Raw genomic sequence first — 19,233 nt, 5'->3', positions numbered from 1 at the left:
TGAGCAGCAGCTGCTGAAGAGGGGCGGGCAGGCGAGCGGGAGAGCAGCGAGCGCAGGATCCGCTTCCCTGGCGAAACCCGGCTTTCCATTGGACGACGCGCCCGGGTAGGCGGGTGCCGAGCGCGGGGCGCCCGGTGCAGAATTGGCCAGCCATAGGGAAAAGGAGGTGGAGTCGCCTTGCCAGTCAGTCTGCCCGTCCGTCCATCCATCCCTGGATCTGGGCTGCCGCGGAAGGAGGAGGAGGAGGCGGGAGGCGGCCGTGGCGACCGCTCCGCTGGCTCCTCCCTCGCCGCCGCCGCCGCCGCCACCCGCAGCAGCTCCTCCATGGCCGCTGCGGCTCCCGGCGTGGTTGCCTCTGCGCTGCTGCATGTGCCGCTAGACGGGGAGGCGGCGGCCGTCGAGGCCGGGCCTGGAGGCTCAGGACCCCCGCCTCCCTGAGCAGGAGGAGAAGGAGCCGCAATGGCCCTGGCAATGCCGGCCCCGCAGGTAGGAGGGCCGGGGCGCTTCCCTGGCAGCCCCTCGGGAGACCCCCTTCTCCTGCTCGGAGGCCTGGGCATCTTCTCGCCCAAGAGCGCAAAGCACCGTCTAGGGGAGGACGGGCGGGGGCTCGGCGCCCCCCCCCCACCTCTCCTCATTCCCGCCCGCTCCCTCCTCCGCCGCTGACCCGGTAGTTTGTTTTCTGTCTCCTTCCTCCCATGTAACGCAGGAGAAGCCTCCTCCCTCCTTATTCGAGGGCTTTTCTATGCAGCCCCAGAGGGGTCTAAGAGGGTCTCACTCTTCTGTTCCCCCTCCCCTCCTTGCGCCCTATAGGCAGGGCCTGAGTCCATCTGCCTTAGCTGTGTTGGAGCACTTGGCCTAAATGTCTTGGGACACTTGAATTTTCTCTGGTTGCAGTGACAGCCTTCTGTCTACAGGCTCTGGGCAGGCCATGAAATGAGAATGCTGTCTCCTTGCCCCCTGTTGCCAAGGGGGAAGAAGAGGGTTTTCCCAGAGGCTGTGGTTGGGGAGAGAATATATTTACTTTCCAAACCCCGAAGGTGTGTCCTCCACTGTGCCTACACCCTGAAGTAGTGACTTATCCTTCTCTGTGGACTGCCAACTAAGGAGTGGTTTGCTCTTCCTTTCCCTTAGGCACATCAACAATTGCCATTTATCACTCACTTTGAATGTATAAAGTGTTGTGCAACCCTTCCTATTTTCACAATGAACTCATTGCTCCTGGCCTTTTTAGACAGGCACTGAGGCTGAACTTGCTAGCTAAGGTACCTAGTATGTTTGCAGCTGATCAATGGCTTGAACCAAGGTCTGTGGACAAGATAGATCTCCTTTGCTTTGTTGATTGTTTTCTGGCCCAACCAGGTCTTGTCACCTCCCAAGAGAAATGAAAGGCTCAGGGACATGGATGCTCTGTGTGCAGCCCCCATTGCTTTCTTGCTTTTCTGCCAACCTTTGTGGTCAGTGAGGAGAGACAGTACCTTCCCTGCCCAAGAACTGAAGATGCTTCCATCTTCTGTCCTACAAAGTTCTTAGTGATAAAAATGTGGATTGGCAGGCTTCCTTAAGGGAGGGTGTATCTTTTTAGAAACTGCAACCAGCTTAAAGGTTAAAGAAAACAGCAATCTAGTCTGGCAACCCCAGTGACTCTTTTTCTCTGCTGGATAAGGACTTTGTGTTGCCCGTTTTAGAATGGCATTAGCTGCTTACGATTCCCAGTAATGTGCCACCTTTACTCTTTCCGCCATTTCCATCAAATTCTATCTCTGTATGAATGCTGATTTGTAGGTTGGTTTCTGGTGACTTTGACATTTTCAAGGTCTTAATTAAATTCACCCAGGATGTGGGCTGTCATTGCCCAGTTGTTAACAGTGGGCAGCTTTTACAGGATAGAAATCAACCAAGGGCACTTTGTCCATCTTGATACAGTTTTTCTATGATTTGCTGCCAACTGCTTTTCGTTGGAAGATTACCACATATGTTTGGCTTTGGTGTTAATGCCTGTTATTTATTTAATAGTGTAATTTATTTGTCCAGAATGGCGAGCATTGTGAATAAAAGCTTTTGTTTTTGCTCTTTGCTGTAGCTGCATTGTTTTGAGTTTGGGAAAGCAAATAACTAAGCTGAACATCAGGGCAGTAGATATTTGAAATTGTACTTTTGGTTTCCAGGGTCTCGCTGTCTTTGCATTAATCGGATCCTAAAGAAAGTACTGATGTTCTACTTGCCCGCATACCATCAAGTACCAGTGGGAAGCTTTCTTAATAGTATTAGGCATTTGTTTTTAGCTGTAGTTGGAAGTCCAGTGTTACAGCTTAAACAATGGGGGAACTGTTTCCAAACAGTGTGTCTCAAATGAAGCAAGAATGAATGTATGCATGGGTGCAAACTGCTGCTATGGCTTGCCTGGGGGGTGGGGTTGACTGTACTGAGAGAAAGAGGTCCAAATTGCCAATCATTAAGTACCTGTTAGCTATGTCTCTTCAGAAGCTCTATCAGTGAGAACCTCTTGGATACTAATACGGTGTTTAAAAAGTTGTTTTCCTTGCTGATACTGGCTCATGAATTGCTTCTTTGGTATAGAATCTCTTAGCCAAGGAAAATAGAAATGATAAGAATGTCTTGTCTGAGTTAGAGTTTTAACATGTGGGGGTAAGTAGATGTTGCTTGCTAAGCTTAAGAGTGAATGGATGTTTGGAATTTCAGCCCTTGGGTGCCCTTAAGATTTAATATTTAACCTCTTCAGTCTCGATGTCAGCAATTTGGTGTTTTCACAGCTGAAACAGAAAAGAGTGATTTCTCTCTAAAATACAATGTACTTGGGATATAAGAGCCTTTTAGAAACTAAGAGCTGGTTCAAATATCATTTTGACATTCACAGGGTATTTGGTTCTAGAAAGAAAGTGGGTTGCTAACCTTCCCACCTTATCATTGGTTACAATGATTATCACTCTACTTATTCAAAGCATATTTGTCCTGTTTGTTAGCACTTACAGGTATATTGAATTGGCATGGCGAAGAAGTAACAGTTTTCCAGAAAGTTGGGGTAGGTAGCAGTTCACTGTTGCGGTAGCAGTTCTGAAATTCTGAAAAAATAATAGTTCCCAGCCTGAAATGTTACTTTACAGGAGTTCATGTTTTTAGACACAAACCCAGTTCACACATTTTGCTTAGTCAAACCATGGCTTGGTATGACTGAACAAACGTGTGGATTCCTGGAGAGAACATCATGGTCATGTTGCTGCTCCTTCTCCCTTCTTCTTCTTACTGCTGCACTACCTGGAGCCAAGCCATGGTTTGGTTCAATATGTCCAAACCTGGACTCATGGTTTATCTCACTTGAGACAAACCACAGGCTGTAGCCAATGTTTGTTCTATGGCTTATCACATACATCCAACCCCAGGCTCCTGATTTAACACTAAGCCAAACCTTGTTAGCCGATGGGGTTGTCTCCCTTCTCGTCTATGTCTGGAGGTGGATCTTTTGTACCAGGCGTGGGGGGTGGCCAGGTACCTGCTGTCCCTTTTCGAAGGTCCTCCCCGTGATCGTTTAGGAATTTTTCTTGCTCTTCTGCTGTTCTGATTCTCACCTTCTTCCCTTTCAAATTAAAAGATAATCCTTGGGGGAATTCCCACCTGTAAGGGATTGTGTTGTTTCTTAATAATCTTGCCAGATCCTTGTATGTAGTTCTTAAGTCCAACAATTGTTTTGGTATGTCTCTGAAGATTTCTGCTGTCTTTCCCTGTATCACCAATGGGTTTTTAAAATGTAGGCCAAGTATGTTGTCTTTTTCTTGCTTGTATCTCAATATGATCAAGCAATCCCTTGGTTTATCTTTCTTGGCCACTCTTCCCAATCTAAAAGCGGTGACGATTTTAAAGTCTTTCTCTTCTGCCAAACCCCAGAACTTGGATATTTCTGCAGTCAAAAAGCCAGCCAAATCTTCCTTTTCTAGTTCTGGAATATTTCTAATCCTAAGATTACTTTCCCGGTTTTTCAGCTCCGCCATAGACAGATAGGCCTGTTGTTCAGTGACCTGTCTACTCAGTGGTCTTACTTCCCCTCTTAATTCCTCAATCCTTTTTTTGTTTTGGTCTGCTTTCGTGTTTGCGTCCTCAGCTAATTTTCGGTTCTCTGATATAGTCTTTTCAAAATTTCCTATCGCCTGTGTGTTTTGAACAACTTGGTCTGTCAACTTATTAATCGTTGCTGTAACCTGGTCAAATTTAGCCGCTTGTTCATCAGCTTTCTTATTTAATGCTGCCAGTTGATCCAATATTTCTTTAGAAATAGGGTCTAATCCTCCTGCAGCCATATCCTCCAAAACTGGCTGTTTAAATTGTCCTTCTTGCAGACCTGTCACAATTGGAACAGATGATCTACGTGGCTGCACAGGCAAAGTTGATTGCAATAGTTCAGTTTGTTTTGCTTTCTTGGCAGCCCTTGTTTTTCCTGCCACACTCATTCCACAACTGTCTAGGTTTCAAGGTCAAATTGTAAATCCCATGGGAAAAGCAATCATCCAGGCAAAAAGATTTCCAAAACAACCAGCAGTTCTCAGAGGTTTATATTTCCACAATCCAGCAGGGGGAGCCCCCCAAAAGTTTCCACCATTTAATTCCCAAATATGGTAAAATCCAAAATAAGGGGGGGAAACCCTCTAAATTCACTTTAAGCTGCAGATGATAAAGGTTCTTTGCGAAGGTGTGAACAACAGTTCCTTTTTTGTAACTGCAAAGTAGCCCAATGTAACTTTATGTCTCTATACACAGTTGCCACAGTCTGATGTTACTTTGTATCCAGGCAGCCCGTGAGCTGGGGCTTATAACTTTATAATCCACAAAATATAGAGAGGTATAGCACAGTCTCACAATCAAATCCAAACTTGCAGGGTAAGTTCCAACTTCTTTTGAACTCCTTTCAACGCTTCCGCTTTAAAAAAACTTTGCTCAGTACTTTAAACAGGGACGGAAGACTGACTTCCTTTTTAGCGTCTCCCGCTTTCAGCCGAAATTCACCAATTTGATGTCCAAATAAAGCCTCAAATTTCTTACTCACGAGTTTGTTGTTTCCAATCAAATGTTCAAAGAAGAAAGGTCAGCGCTCATCAGCAGCAGCCGCGCGGCTTCGCTTCCGCGGAAAGAGCGATGGATTCACAGCACCGCTACCCCCTCCACGTTCCGGAGCCCCTTACGGGGTCCCTTCTGCGTATCCGAGGTCGCTCCTGGTGCCCGCCGAATCCCACGGCCACGGGCTCACTCTACCCGTGGTTTTCCTAAACGGGTCGTCGCTGTGCCGCAGCGCACGACCCTTTTCCGCGGAGCCCCTCTTCAACAACTGAAGAGGACCGCCATTGCTGTTTCGCGCCGCCTCCGGAAGTCCCTTGAAAATGGACTTGAGACTTACACCAGCTGGATCCTTCAGATGGAGAATGAATGATGCATTGTTTAGAGACCAGGAGATAGTGAAGAAGGCCCAAAAGACGATGAAAGACTACTTTGAACTAAATTTGAACACTTCGGTGGAAAAAAAAACAATCTGGGACGCAAGCAAAGCTGTTATGAGAGGGTTTCTGATACAGCAGAATTCTATTAAGAAAAAACTCTGGAACGGTAAAAAGGACAAGATCTTGGAAAGGATAAAAGACGGAGAGAAAAAGTTGAGACTAAATCCAAAATCAAAAGAAGTTTTGAGAGAAATAAAATTCCATCAAGCACAATATGCAAAACTGATAAATCAAGAAGTTGAATGGAAAATCAAACAGATGAAACAAAGATCATTTGAATCGGCAAATAAATGTGGGAAGCTGCTATCATGGCAGCTGAAAAAGAGACAAAAACTGAACTTTGTTACCAATCTAGAGGTTGAAGGAGAATGTATTCAGAAACCAGAGGAAATTAGAAAGTGTTTCCAGAGATATTTTAAAAAATTGTTTTCCCAAGGACCCCAAGTGGAGACTGAAATAAATAAATTTTTAAAAAGCTATGGCCTACAAAAACTAACACAAGACAAACAAACTGACCTGAATTATAAAATAACCCAACAGGAAATCGAAAATGCCATTCAGAACATGCAACTAGGCAAATCCCCGGGCCCAGATGGACTTACCTCCAAATACTATAAGATATTGAAGGAATACCTGACTCAGCCATTGATGGAGGTATGTAATCAAATTATGGAAGGGAAGGGGGCACCAGAATCGTGGAAAGAGGCATTCATCACTTTGATACCAAAATTGGAATCTGAAAAGACTCAACTTAAGAACTACCGTCCCATCTCACTCCTAAACGTGGATTACAAGATTTTTGCTGACATTTTGGCAAATAGATTGAAAAAAGTCTTAAATGGAGTTATTCATAAAGACCAAGCAGGCTTTCTCCCTGGCAGGCATTTGTCAGATAATACTAGGAACATTGTTGACGTTCTGGAACTTCTACAGACAAATTTGAATACAAAAGCAGTTTTGATATTTATAGACGCGGAGAAGGCCTTTGACAATATATCTTGGAAATTTATGAAGAAGAATTTGGAAGGGATGGGAGTGGGAAGGGCGTTCCAAAATGGCATAGATGCAATATATTCAGAACAAAAGGCTAAATTGATAGTAAACAATGTGGTGACAGAAGAGTTTAAAATTGAAAAAGGAACACGACAGGGGTGCCCCCTATCACCCTTGCTATTTATTTCTGTCCTTGAGGTTTTGCTAAATTTGATCAGGAAGGATCAGCAGGTGGAAGGAATACAGGTCGGAGGAAAACAATATAAACTGAAGGCCTTTGCAGATGACTTGGTTTTGACATTACAGGAGCCGGTGTCCAGCACAAAAAGAGTATTGGAATTAATTTCTGAGTTTGGTCGGGTGGCGGGATTCAAGTTAAACAAACAAAAAACTAAGGTTTTGGCAAAAAACTTGACACCTTTAGAAATAGATGGGTTTCAGAAGGAAACAGAACTAAACGTTGTTAATAAAGTGAAATACCTGGGGGTCAACTTGACTGGGAAAAATTTGAATCTGTTTAAAGATAATTATGAAAAATGTTGGTCTGAAATTAAAAAGGATCTAGAAATCTGGTCAAGATTGAAACTTTCCTTGTTGGGAAGAATTGTAGCAGTAAAGATGAATGTATTGCCAAAAATGCTGTTTCTGTTCCAGACCCTACAGATCGTGGACAGAGTGGAATGTTTTGGAAAGTGGCAGAGGGACATTATGAAGTTTGTCTGGCAGGGCAAAAAGCCCCGAATAAAATTTAAAATATTAACGGATGCAAAGGAAAGAGGGGGTTTTGCCCTGCCGGACTTAAGGTTGTATTATGAAGCTGCATCCCTCTGCTGGCTGAAAGATTGGTTTTTGCTAGAAAACACTGATGTCCTAGATCTGGAAGGGTTCAACAATGCTTTTGGGTGGCATGCATATTTGTGGTACGACAAGGTAAAGTCTCATAAGTTGTTTAAAAACCATATTGTAAGGAAATCTCTGTTTTCTGCCTGGACTAAATACAAGGACTTATTTGAAAACAAGACTCCGAGGTGGTTATCACCGATGGAGGCTAAAGCCACAAAAATACTTAATATGGGGGGTGGCTGGGCAAAATACTGTGAAATAATAGAAAGAGTGGGTGACACTTGGAGGTTGCAGAGCTTTGAAAAATTGAAAGGGAAGGTGCGAGACTGGTTTCACTATGCCCAAATTTTAGAGATCTTTAAAAAAGATAAAAAAATTGGTTTCCAGGTGGAAAAATCAAAATTAGAACTAGAATTACTTGAACCTAAGACGAAAGTGCTTTCAAGAATGTACAACTTGCTGCTTAAATGGAATACTCAAGATGAGACAGTCAAATCAGCCATGATAAAATGGGCACAAGATATTGGATACAACATTATGTTTGAGGACTGGGAAAGGTTATGGACCACCGGTATGAAATTTACGGCATGTAGTGCCTTAAAGGAAAATATTATGAAAATGATGTACAGGTGGTACATGACCCCAGTCAAACTTGCAAAGATATACCATTTGTCTGATAATAAATGTTGGAAATGTAAGGAGGCTGAAGGAACTTTTTACCACCTCTGGTGGACATGCCCGAGGGTGAAGGCCTTCTGGGAAATGATTTATAACGAGTTGAAAAAGGTATTTAAGTATACCTTTCAGAAGAAACCAGAGGCCTTCCTCTTGGGCATTGTGGGCCAGAGGATACCTAAGAAAGACAGAACCTTCTTTCTATATGCAACGACTGCAGCAAGAATTCTCATAGCTAAATACTGGAAGGCACAGGAGCTACCCACACTGGAAGAATGGCACACACAACTGATGGACTATATGCAACTAGCCGAAATGACTGGCAGAATCCGAGACCTGGGAGAAGAGGCTGCGGAAGAGGATTGGAAAAAATTTAAGGACTATTTACAAAAACATTATAAGATATATGAATGTTAAAAATTTGCTAAGGTTTGAGGTAAATATGCTTCAGTATTGAAATTCGGAGTTGATAGAAACAAAGTTAATGATTGAGAAAAGTTTTAATTTCAGAGTGAATAATTAGATGAAAATACAAAAACACAGGAAACAAGGTATTAATTTGCTGTTTATATTTATTATAAAGAATGCAGGGATGGAGGAGATGGGGAAGTCCAGTGGATGATGAAAAAAAAAAAAAAGACTTCGAAAAATGAATTTTTTCTTGTTTAATTTCTTTTTCTTTCTGTAAAACCGCTTTTGTTGTGTTATTGATGATGGATTTAGATTCTGGAAAAAAGCAATAAAAAAATTTATAAAAAAAAAAAAAAAAATAACACTAAGCCAAACCATGGTTGTGCTCACAGCTGTATTGCACTAGCAGAACTGCAGGACGAGCAAAGCAATCACAATTCTTCTCCTTGAGAATCCACAAATTTGTTCATTCACACGAGGCCATGGTTTTAGTGTAGTGTTATGTGCACATGAGGTCATTGGGTTGGGTCCAGACTTAGTCATCACTTAAGTCCCATAAATATCAGTGGGTCTACTTGAACCCAATGACTGTCTGGATCCAGCCCATTGTCCCTCAGCGAGAAAATCTATTGCTTTGTTGATATAGTTCATTTTATTTCTAATCATGTTTGGGCAACAATACTTTATTTTTCTTGCCCATATGCTATGCCTTGTGTTTTGTACTTTGCATCACAACTGTTTGAAGTCTCAATGGTCTAAAAACGTCTACTGGTGAAGAAATTGCTTCCATCCTGGGTTATAACATATTGCCATTCAAAAAGCAGCTTGAAATGAAAAAGTAATGTACTTGAAACTTTTACAAATGATCAAGAGGGTAAGATTTGATTTTTCATTAACTTTATTTAGGAGAATATCTTGTACAATAGTGGAACATTGTCAAAAACATTTTTCACTCTGTACAACTAAAGACACAACCTGGTGTCACAGTTTCTATTAAAAGATTATGTGCCATGGAATAAATAATATTAAACTACTGTTTAATGTTCGCAGTGGGTCATTGTTCAGATAGGCGTTTTAAAGCTCCCATATTCTCTTTTCAAGTGGAGAGCTAGCGTTAATAACATGGGCACTTCCTTGTAGGTTTCTGCCGCTGTATGATATAGTGAGCCATGCACAATATCCTTCACTACTGTCATCTGAAGACTTGGCTGTAAGAGGGTGCAACTGCATGATGATGAAAAGCATGCCTTTGTTTCAGTCCTTTTCTCTTGCTTGCACAAACCTTCACAGACATGTGCACAAGCATTAAACTTTTTTTAATGATGGTGTTCCTGTGATATTAGGAACTTATGCCTTATTCTGACTCAGACCATTGGTCCATGTAGCTCAGTATTGTTAACACTGACTGGCAGCGACTCTCAAGGGTTACTGACAGTGGACATACCCAGTCCATGCTGGGGAATGAATTTGGGACCTTCTGCAAGCAAAGCATGTACTTTGCCCCTGAGCCACAAGCGTTTCTTCTTGGTACATTACATCAGATCAGCTTGCCATTTTTTACAATGTGGAGAATCCCCACATACTTGGCCTCTTTCTGGTTACAGTGACTGGACCTTAAGACTAATGAGTAATTTGTATTGAGCATAGCTCACTACCGCATGGATGACTTTCAAAATGTGGCTTGTGCTATGAGTTTGTGAGCTGCAGTCTCATTGTATATTGGAGAACTCAAAGCGTGGTTACCATGGCAAATAAGGCAGCTTATGATGACTTTTACCATGTCATCATTAGATCAGAAAAGGGTTGATATTAAAATAGCCAGCACGTGTAGACACAAAGTCAGAAAAGCTAAAGCACAGAATGAACTCAGGCTTGCTAGAGAGGTTAAAAGCAACAAAAAAGGCTTTTATGGGTATGTTCGTAGCAAAAGGAAGAACAAAGAAACAGTGGGGTCACTCAGAGGAGAAGATGGTGAAATGCAAACAGGGGACACAGAAAGGGCTGAACTCCTCAATGCCTTCTTTGCCTCAGTCTTCTCCGATAAAGAAAACAATGCCCGACCTGAAGAATTTGGAGCAAATGATTCAGCAGAGGAAACACAGCCCAGAATAACTAAGGAGATAGTACAAGAATACTTGGCTAGTCTAGATGTATTCAAGTCTCCAGGGCCAGATGAACTGCATCCAAGAGTATTAAAAGAACTGGCAGATGTGATTTCAGAACCACTGGCAGTCATCTTTGAGAATTCCTGGAGAACAGGCGAAGTCCCGGCAGACTGGAGGAGGGCAAATGTTGTCCCTATTTTCAAAAAGGGGAAAAGAGAGGACCCAAATAATTACCGCCCAGTCAGTCTGACATCAATACCAGGGAAGATTCTGGAGCAGATCATTAAGCAAACAGTCTGTGAGCACCTGGAAAGGAATGCTGTGATCACCAATAGTCAGCATGGATTTCTGAAAAATAAGTCATGTCAGACTAACCTGATCTCGTTTTTTGACAGAATTACAAGCCTGGTAGATGAAGGGAACGCAGTGGATGTAGCCTACCTTGATTTCAGCAAGGCATTTGACAAGGTGCCCCATGATATTCTTGTAAAGAAGCTGGTAAAATGCGGTCTTGACTATGCTACCACTCAGTGGATTTGTAACTGGCTGACTGACCGAACCCAAAGGGTGCTCATCAATGGTTCCTCTTCATCCTGGAGAAGAGTGACTAGTGGGGTGCCACAGGGTTCTGTCTTGGGCCCGGTCTTATTCAACATCTTTATCAACGACTTGGATGATGGACTCAAGGGCATCCTGATCAAATTTGCAGATGACACCAAACTGGGAGGGGTGGCTAACACCCCAGAGGACAGGAACACACTTCAAAACGACCTTGACAGATTAGAGAACTGGGCCAAAACAAACAAGATGAATTTTAACAGGGAGAAATGTAAAGTATTGCACTTGGGCAAAAAAAATGAGAGGCACAAATACAAGATGGGTGACACCTGGCTTGAGAGCACTACATGTGAAAAGGATCTAGGAGTCTTGGTTGACCACAAACTTGACATGAGCCAACAGTGTGACGCGGCAGCTAAAAAAGCCAATGCAATTCTGGGCTGCATCAATAGGAGTATAGCATCTAGATCAAGGGAAGTAATAGTGCCACTGTATTCTGCTCTGGTCAGACCTCACCTGGAGTACTGTGTCCAGTTCTGGGCACCACAGTTCAAGAAGGACATTGACAAACTGGAACGTGTCCAGAGGAGGGCAACCAAAATGGTCAAAGGCCTGGAAACGATGCCTTATGAGGAACGGCTAAGGGAGCTGGGCATGTTTAGCCTGGAGAAGAGGAGGTTAAGGGGTGATATGATAGCCATGTTCAAATATATAAAAGGATGTCACATAGAGGAGGGAGAAAGGTTGTTTTCTGCTGCTCCAGAGAAGCGGACACGGAGCAATGGATCCAAACTACAAGAAAGAAGATTCCACCTAAACATTAGGAAGAACTTCCTGACAGTAAGAGCTGTTCGACAGTGGAATTTGCTGCCAAGGAGTGTGGTGGAGTCTCCTTCTTTGGAGGTCTTTAAGCAGAGGCTTGACAACCATATGTCAGGAGTGCTCTGATGGTGTTTCCTGCTTGGCAGGGGGTTGGACTCGATGGCCCTTGTGGTCTCTTCCAACTCTATGATTCTATGATTCTATGATTCTATGAAAATCCATTTCTCTCTTTTCTTCCCTTTCCCCCTGCCCACTGTCAAACTTCTTGTCCAGCTCCAAATTGTGACTTCACTATGTCTTTGGGAGGCTGCAAGCCTTTGGTAGCCTCTTTGGGTTGGCTGCATTAAGACACAATGCTCATTCCAGCATCTCTTCCATAACTTTGGGCAGTGTGGCTTCACAGAAGTGTGCATACATAAGGAGGGGATGGTGAAGAAGAAAAAGGAATGGAAGTTCAATTTAATTTTTTCCTCCATTTGAGGAAGAGCCCCACTTGTGTAAATCTTCCCTGCATGGTTGAGTGCAGGCTGCTGCTGATTATTCGCCTCAGGAAGCTAGAGTTGTGTCTAGCCATAAACCTGTTACAGTGTGAAGCAATGTCACTGGTGTGTAATGAGTATTTGGTCTGCTGGCAAAATCTGTATCCAAAGGCTTTGGGGAGAAGATCTAGAGAGATAGTCATGTTGGTTTGTGCAATAGCAGGTCACCTTAAAGACTTAAGTTTTTGTTGGCCAGAGCCCACATACCTGGGGGGTGGGACGGAGTCATACAATGGGTGATGTTGAAACTATGGATTGGGTGCTCTGTGCATTGAGTTTCTTGCATAGTAGAGGAAACTAAGAACCCCTAATATATTTCTAGTGCAAGGGTGTGAAACCTGTGGCCCTGCAGATCTGTGTGGACTCCCTTCTGCTTTAGACAGCATGCCTAGCAGCTGGAGATGATGGGAGTTGCAGTCCGGCAATATCTGCAGGGCCTTAGGTTTTTTTAAGCACATCTGTAGAGACAGCTCAATATACGTTTGTTCCAAGTTTTTAAGGTAATTATGTCAAATGAATTTTAAATTGCCCACATTCAACTTGCCTTTGAGGCTAATTTTGCACTAAAAGTTCAATTCTTGCGGCCCCTTCCATTACTATATTTTGAAGCTTTCAGAAAGTGATTTGAGCAATTCATTGGCTGTTGCTGTAATTATTATTATTATTATTATTATTATTATTATTATTATTATTATTATAATATTTATACCCCGCCCATCTGGCTGGGTTTCCCCAGCCACTCTGGGTGGTTCCCAATCAAATATTAAAAACACAATACAGCATTAAACATGAAAAACTTCCCTAAACAGGACTGCTGTTTAAATAAGATCACAAAAGTGAATAACTCACAGGTATGTAAACCTCTGTGTTAGGTCATGGTCCTAGGCTGAACCTGTCTTAACTTGACTTTCGTATAGCACCTAGCTTGAAATAGATGCTTGACTACTGCTGCTGTTCTAGTAAAAGCTTCCTTTTCCTGGTTGCTTGGAGGCACTTCTTATACTTGGGTAACCAGGCAAGTAGCTATTTACAAGCCTGCTGTAAGAATAGCTTCAGTTATTTTGTGATGCATCCTTTTATGATAAATCTTTCACATTGTAGCCACTACTGCGTTTTGAAACCATAAACAATAGCAAGAATAACTTGGACTTTGTTGCGTTCCATATTTTATAAACGAGGTAGCATTTGATTTCAAGTTAAAGCTTCAGAAAGTATTACTACTGAAGCTTTTAATTTCGGGCCTAATGGGAAACAACTTTGCAAATATTGTTTTGCCGGGGCAGGGGCAGGAGTTTCATTATACTCTGAAGTCTACACATTTTGGTATGTGTAGCCTCTCTGTCATACATAGCAAGTGCACCGCAAACAATCTATTCCTGGCAGCACAAGTGCAGTGCCTAGTCTTTGTGTGTGTACTAACAAGAATCCAGAGACACTTATTCCCAGCTAAGTTAACTGGAGCTTAGCCTTGAAGTAGCACTTTACCAAAAAGCTACCACTTTTAGCATGTTGCATAAATGGAAGCAAGAAAACTCAAACTAAAGATGCTGCCTTATGTCTAATACATAAATATGCATTGAGTATTTTTATCTGGAGGCTAGCTGAAGCATCTGAGCCACAAAGGGTGATGTGATGAATGACAGCTGCTGCCTTTTCAAGCCTTCTCACGAAACAATTTCCCCCTGCCAGGCTCAGTGTTTATGTATGGCCACAAACCAACCCATGATGCCTTACCCCCCAGAGGGTGCTTCCATGTACAGTCATCCATTTGGAAATGTAGGAATGTCATGCAGTTTTTGTGAATAGTATAGCCTGCAGTGTTGGTGGCAACATCTGTGTGCACTCCTCTTTCATGTACAAATGGCCGGCCTGTATTCTCAGATTGGAGGGAGTGTATCTTAGCTAGATACTGTTATCAGGAAAAAGTTGAAGTGGCCAATAACTTAATTCAGGATCAATAGCTGGTACTTTTGCCTAAAGTTACTTTCCCCCCCTAGATGAAAAGGTATTTGTAAACAGTTGTTGTTGTTGTTTAGTCGTTTAGTCGTGTCCGACTCTTTGTGATCCCATGGACCAGAGCACGCCAGGCACTTCTGTCTGTATCTACTAGAATTGATCTTGACTGAGGGTTTAGTGATGGGGATTTTGGTTCACAACCTCAGCAGTAAGCATTTGATATGTAGCTCAAGATACGGTAGCTTCCTTGGTCCGAAAGGTTGACAAAAAAGCAAAAATGACTTAATTTGTGGGCACTCTGAACATGCCCTGAATTCCCTTCTTCTCATGGCCAAGAGTTTATTTAAATCAACTGAACCATTAGAAGGTTTGGAAAGTATTACTACGGAAGCTTTCAATTTCAGGCCTAACTTGAAGCAACTTTGCATTGATTACTTAGAGCTCTTGCAGGGAGACCCGGGATATTGATAGGATACTCTGTTCTAGTGCTGCTTTTTGCTTCATAATCTTCTGACCTGATCAGTGGGGAATTCTTAGTTGAATGCTGCTGTTACATTTTTATATATTATTAGATATCCCCCCCCCCCGTATCAGGATTTGTGTGGAGGAGGTTGTAAACAGCCTTTGCTGGCTTAGAAAACGTAATACTGAATGCTGGAATTAACTCTCTTCTGCAAGCATACAAGCAGGATATGAAAGGAACCTAAATTAATTTGAGGATGAAAGTGTCGGTGATGGGAAGCCATTAGGACTGCAGTGAGTTTTATGCATTTCTCTAGGCAATAGCTTGAACACAAAAGGGTTAAAACTGTGTAGGAGGAGGGGAGTTCACTCAAGCTGTTCCCCAGGGTCCATTCAGGGGTGGTTCTCAGACCTTTGCATGTGGAGTGCAAAGGCCTAAAGGGGGTTTCTATATTCTTTGGCCTTGGAAGCCTCTGTGTGCAGTTGAAAACCCTGCCTTATTACCAGGGCTCTAATTGCACAGAGTTTTCTTACGGCAATCAACGGAACACACTTAGCCACTTTCAGATCTTTGCGCTAAATATGTGAAGGTCTGAAAGGAATTGACCCATGGGAGTGGAAGTGACCAAGCAGGATTTACCGTATTTTTTGCTCTATAAGACTCACTTTTCCCCTCTCAAAATGTAAGGGGAAATGTGTGTGCGTCTTATGGAGCGAATGCAGGCTGCACAGCTATCACAGAAGCCAGAACAGCAAGAGGGATTGCTTCTTTCACTGCACAGCAATCCCTCTTGCTGTTCTGGCTTCTGAGATTCAGAATATTTTTTTTCTTGTTTTCCTCCTCCAAAAACTAGGTGTGTCTTGTGGTCTGGTGCGTCTTATAGAGCGAAAAATACATGCATTCCTCATGCATTAGAATTCAATCCTGCATTAGAATTCAATCCTGCTTTCAGCAGGGATCAGCCATGCCTTTCCAGGCAGAGCTCTGCCTGCCCCACACCTGATGTCACTATGGTGTTCGGTGAGGGGCAAGGGTGTGTGTTTTGGTCACAGGCTAAATGGGGAGGCCAGGCAGGACCAAATCTGTGCCATGGGCTGGATGTTTCCCCACCCCTGCTTTAAATCAAAAGTGGGTTGTTGTTGTTTTGTTTATTATATTTGAATACATTTTTGAGAAGTCTGTGCCTACAACTATCTTAGCAGACAAACTTGAAATTGGAAATGAGAAATTAAATAGAGAAAGGAAGGAATAAAATAAGAAAACACACACCATTAAAAAGGGTAAGAATACACATGCACCAAGAATAACCTTGCCGCTTGATAAATGAAAAATGGTTTTTAAAAAAATCTGATGAAGATGTCAAAAGGAGTTCATAGCTTATATGAAAGTCCCAAATGTCTTCTGCTGATTTTGAGTGCCTGCATCGCTGAATGTATTTACTTGTACTTTTACATAATATTTATTGTCTAAGGTTACAGGAACTAACTCAGTAAAACACAGTATGTGTGTTGGGAAACATGAGCCATGAAAATTTACAAATACCACTCTTGTAAATGTTAAAGCAACTCTGTAGGGTAGGCAAGTATTATCTACATACTTTTAATTCAAACTTTTCCAGCTTAGGGGTCTCCACTTGTTTTGGACGGCAACTTCCATTAACTCTTGCCATAACTCTGTGCTAGCTGGGGCTGATGGGAATTGTAGTCCAACACATTTGGAGGACATGAGGTTGGTGAAGGCTGTGTTAACTGACAGAGTAAACCCACATCAAATTAGCAACTGTCCACTGTAAAAAAGGAAAAAAGCTTGGGGTTTATTATAGGTTCTTCCTGGCCCATCATAGAAGAAAGTAGCACACCATTCACTCTCCTTTCATAAGCAAAAGAGAGTGTAAAGGAAAGTAGGAGTGGGAAATTAGAATGAATTAGGAAAGATACTGGAATGAGAAATAATAAAAAAGAAAAGAAAGATATGGGAAGGTTAGGAAAATGAGAGAGATGGAAAAAGATACAGGCTGAGCAAGAAAGAAGGAGATGCATTAAGAATGGGGAGGTGGGGGGATGCTTCCCCACTCTTTTTATTTGGGATTGAGATAATCTTCATTCCCTAACCTATAGCTAAATACTGAGACTCTCTTCCCCTCAGGGAGCGTCACAGTAGCTGAGTCCCACCCCAACCTCCCAGTTATAATTATTTAGACCTTCTATTTATATTTACTGTTAATGGTATATTAGAGATCAACCAAGGCTCTTCACAAAATGGCTGCTCAAAAACTGCACAGTTGTTCATTATAATAAGGGGTTCATTTATTAATGTACAAAATAAGGTTTTGAGGACATAGGTAATACTGTGCATATTGGTCTGGAGGCCTTGAGCCTCTTGGCCTAACATTTTCAGCCCGTAAACCCTTGAGGTCTGTGGGGCTTAACTGAGGCCTTGTCTTAGGCTGGGAGTGTCTCTGAGTTGGTTGAAAGGAGAGTTCTGATAGAACAGAACTTGCAGGGGATATTTTTTGGGGAGGGGGGACAAGTTGTCTTAGAATTAATGGACTCTGCAGTTCCCTGAATTCCCCTCTTCTAATGGCTCAGTTGATTAATTGTGCATTTATCGCAGGTGTTTGCAAAATTATTGTGCATTTTATGCGACTATACTTTTGAAATGGAGAGAAATGAGTGGGATGAAAAAGAGGTGCTGAACTTTTGGCATGTATGGGGAATGAACCTGTGACCTTTAGTGTTATTAGCACCACAGTCTAACCCAGAGATGGAGGACCTGTGGCATTCCAGATGTAGCTGGACTGCAACTTCCACCATCCCTCACTGCTGGTCATGTTGGCTGGGACTGCTGGGAGTCAGAGTCTGGAGGGCCACAGAGTCTGAGTCCTCATCCCTGTTCTAACCAGGCCTGTCTTCCCCCCACCCTCCTCCCAGCGACCCTCGTAAACACACAGCTTCTGTTGCTGGAACTGTTGACAGGTATCACAGGTTTCGACTGAGCGTTTGCCATGACATACCTTGGCACCACTCACAGGTTAAAATAAGCAGCAAAACTGATTAAACCTAAAACTATAGATGTATGGTGCGCTACTGCTAGGGCACAGTAGATAATATACCTGTCCCTTGACTTAATAATAATAAAAGATTTCCCAAAAGATGCAGTACAAATGGAGAAATCACGTCCAACAACAGTGAACGCTAGGAGGGGAAGAACTGGCAATACGTACTTAAATTAGGTACTTGTCAACCTTGAGACTCCTACAAATTGGTATGGACAATCCTCAAATCTACCTTTCCTACACTGCTAAATTTATTGTATATCTATTAAGCTGTTCTCTAAGCTGCAACACCAACTCCCCCATCCCTGGATATCAGATTATAATGGATACATGCTGTACATGTGTCTTACCCTTAACATAGGGCTTCAACTACGGCCCTATTCAAGCCTCAATCACATCCTCTTTAGCTGTGCTCCTACTCTTTTCTCACAAATTTCAGCGTTCTCTGACCATTTTAGGTGCCCTTTTCTGTTCTTTTTCCAGCTCTGCAGTATCTTTCTTGAGATGGAATCACCAGAACTGTACTCTGCATTCCAAACAAGGCTGCTCCATAGATTTGTATAACGGCATTAGAGTACCGAGAGGAGCATTTTCAATCTCTTTCCTTAATAATCTCCCTAGCATGGATTTTGTTTTTCACATAGGATGCTGTATTGATTTCATTATACTGTCTACCATGATCCCAATAGTGAGTTGCACAATATATCCTAGCTGTTGCTCTGCTTCAGTACATCAACGTATGTGAGAAGGTTGGAGCTTATTTTGTACCACTTTGTATCTGTATTGCTCGTACTCACTTACAATGAAGCTCATTTACATTTCATTTGTGATTTTTGTTGCCTGTCCACCCAGTTTAGAGAGCGGCTAAACAGAACACATCTAGAAATCTATGTACAGTGGTACCTTCGTTTTCGAACACCTCCATAGTCAAACATTTCAGAACTCGAACACCGAAAACCTAGAAGTAAGTGCCTTGGTTTTCGAACGTGCCTTGGAAGTCGAACAGGAAACACAGCTTCCTTTTTGAGGCTTCCGCTTTCGGTTTTCGAATGTTTCAGAACTTGAACGGACTTCCAGAATGGATTATGTTCAAAAACCAAGATATCACTATAGGTGCAAAAGAAATTACAGGGACATCTGGCAAATTTACAATAAGAGAACACATGTTTTTGATAGCACTTGGTCCACTGCAGCCTTGCAAACCCATTCTCCTTCACATTCATTGGGCTTTGGGGCATGAGATCTAAATAGATAGTGAGTAGCTGACATGATAGGGAAATAAATTATGTGACAAAGCCTGGAAACAGGATTA

At 42.6% G+C, this 19,233-nt stretch overlaps 1 protein-coding gene across 6 annotated transcripts in view; it reads left to right on the top strand.

The window, feature by feature from the left end:
- The first annotated feature begins 378 nt into the window (after window positions 1-378).
- EVI5L (ecotropic viral integration site 5 like) overlaps window positions 379-19,233 on the top strand; it is a 56,807-nt gene continuing 37,952 nt past the window's right edge. For all 6 annotated transcript variants that reach the window (XM_053376352.1, XM_053376354.1, XM_053376351.1 and 3 more), the window contains exon 1: window positions 379-486. The gene's annotated coding sequence lies outside the window, so the exon portion shown is untranslated. The remainder of the gene's footprint in view (window positions 487-19,233) is intronic.

The sequence above is a fragment of the Podarcis raffonei genome, chromosome 2 (assembly GCF_027172205.1).
Source record: "Podarcis raffonei isolate rPodRaf1 chromosome 2, rPodRaf1.pri, whole genome shotgun sequence".
Taxonomy (NCBI): Eukaryota; Metazoa; Chordata; class Lepidosauria; order Squamata; family Lacertidae; genus Podarcis; species Podarcis raffonei.
This window is presented reverse-complemented; position numbering and strand designations above follow the sequence as displayed.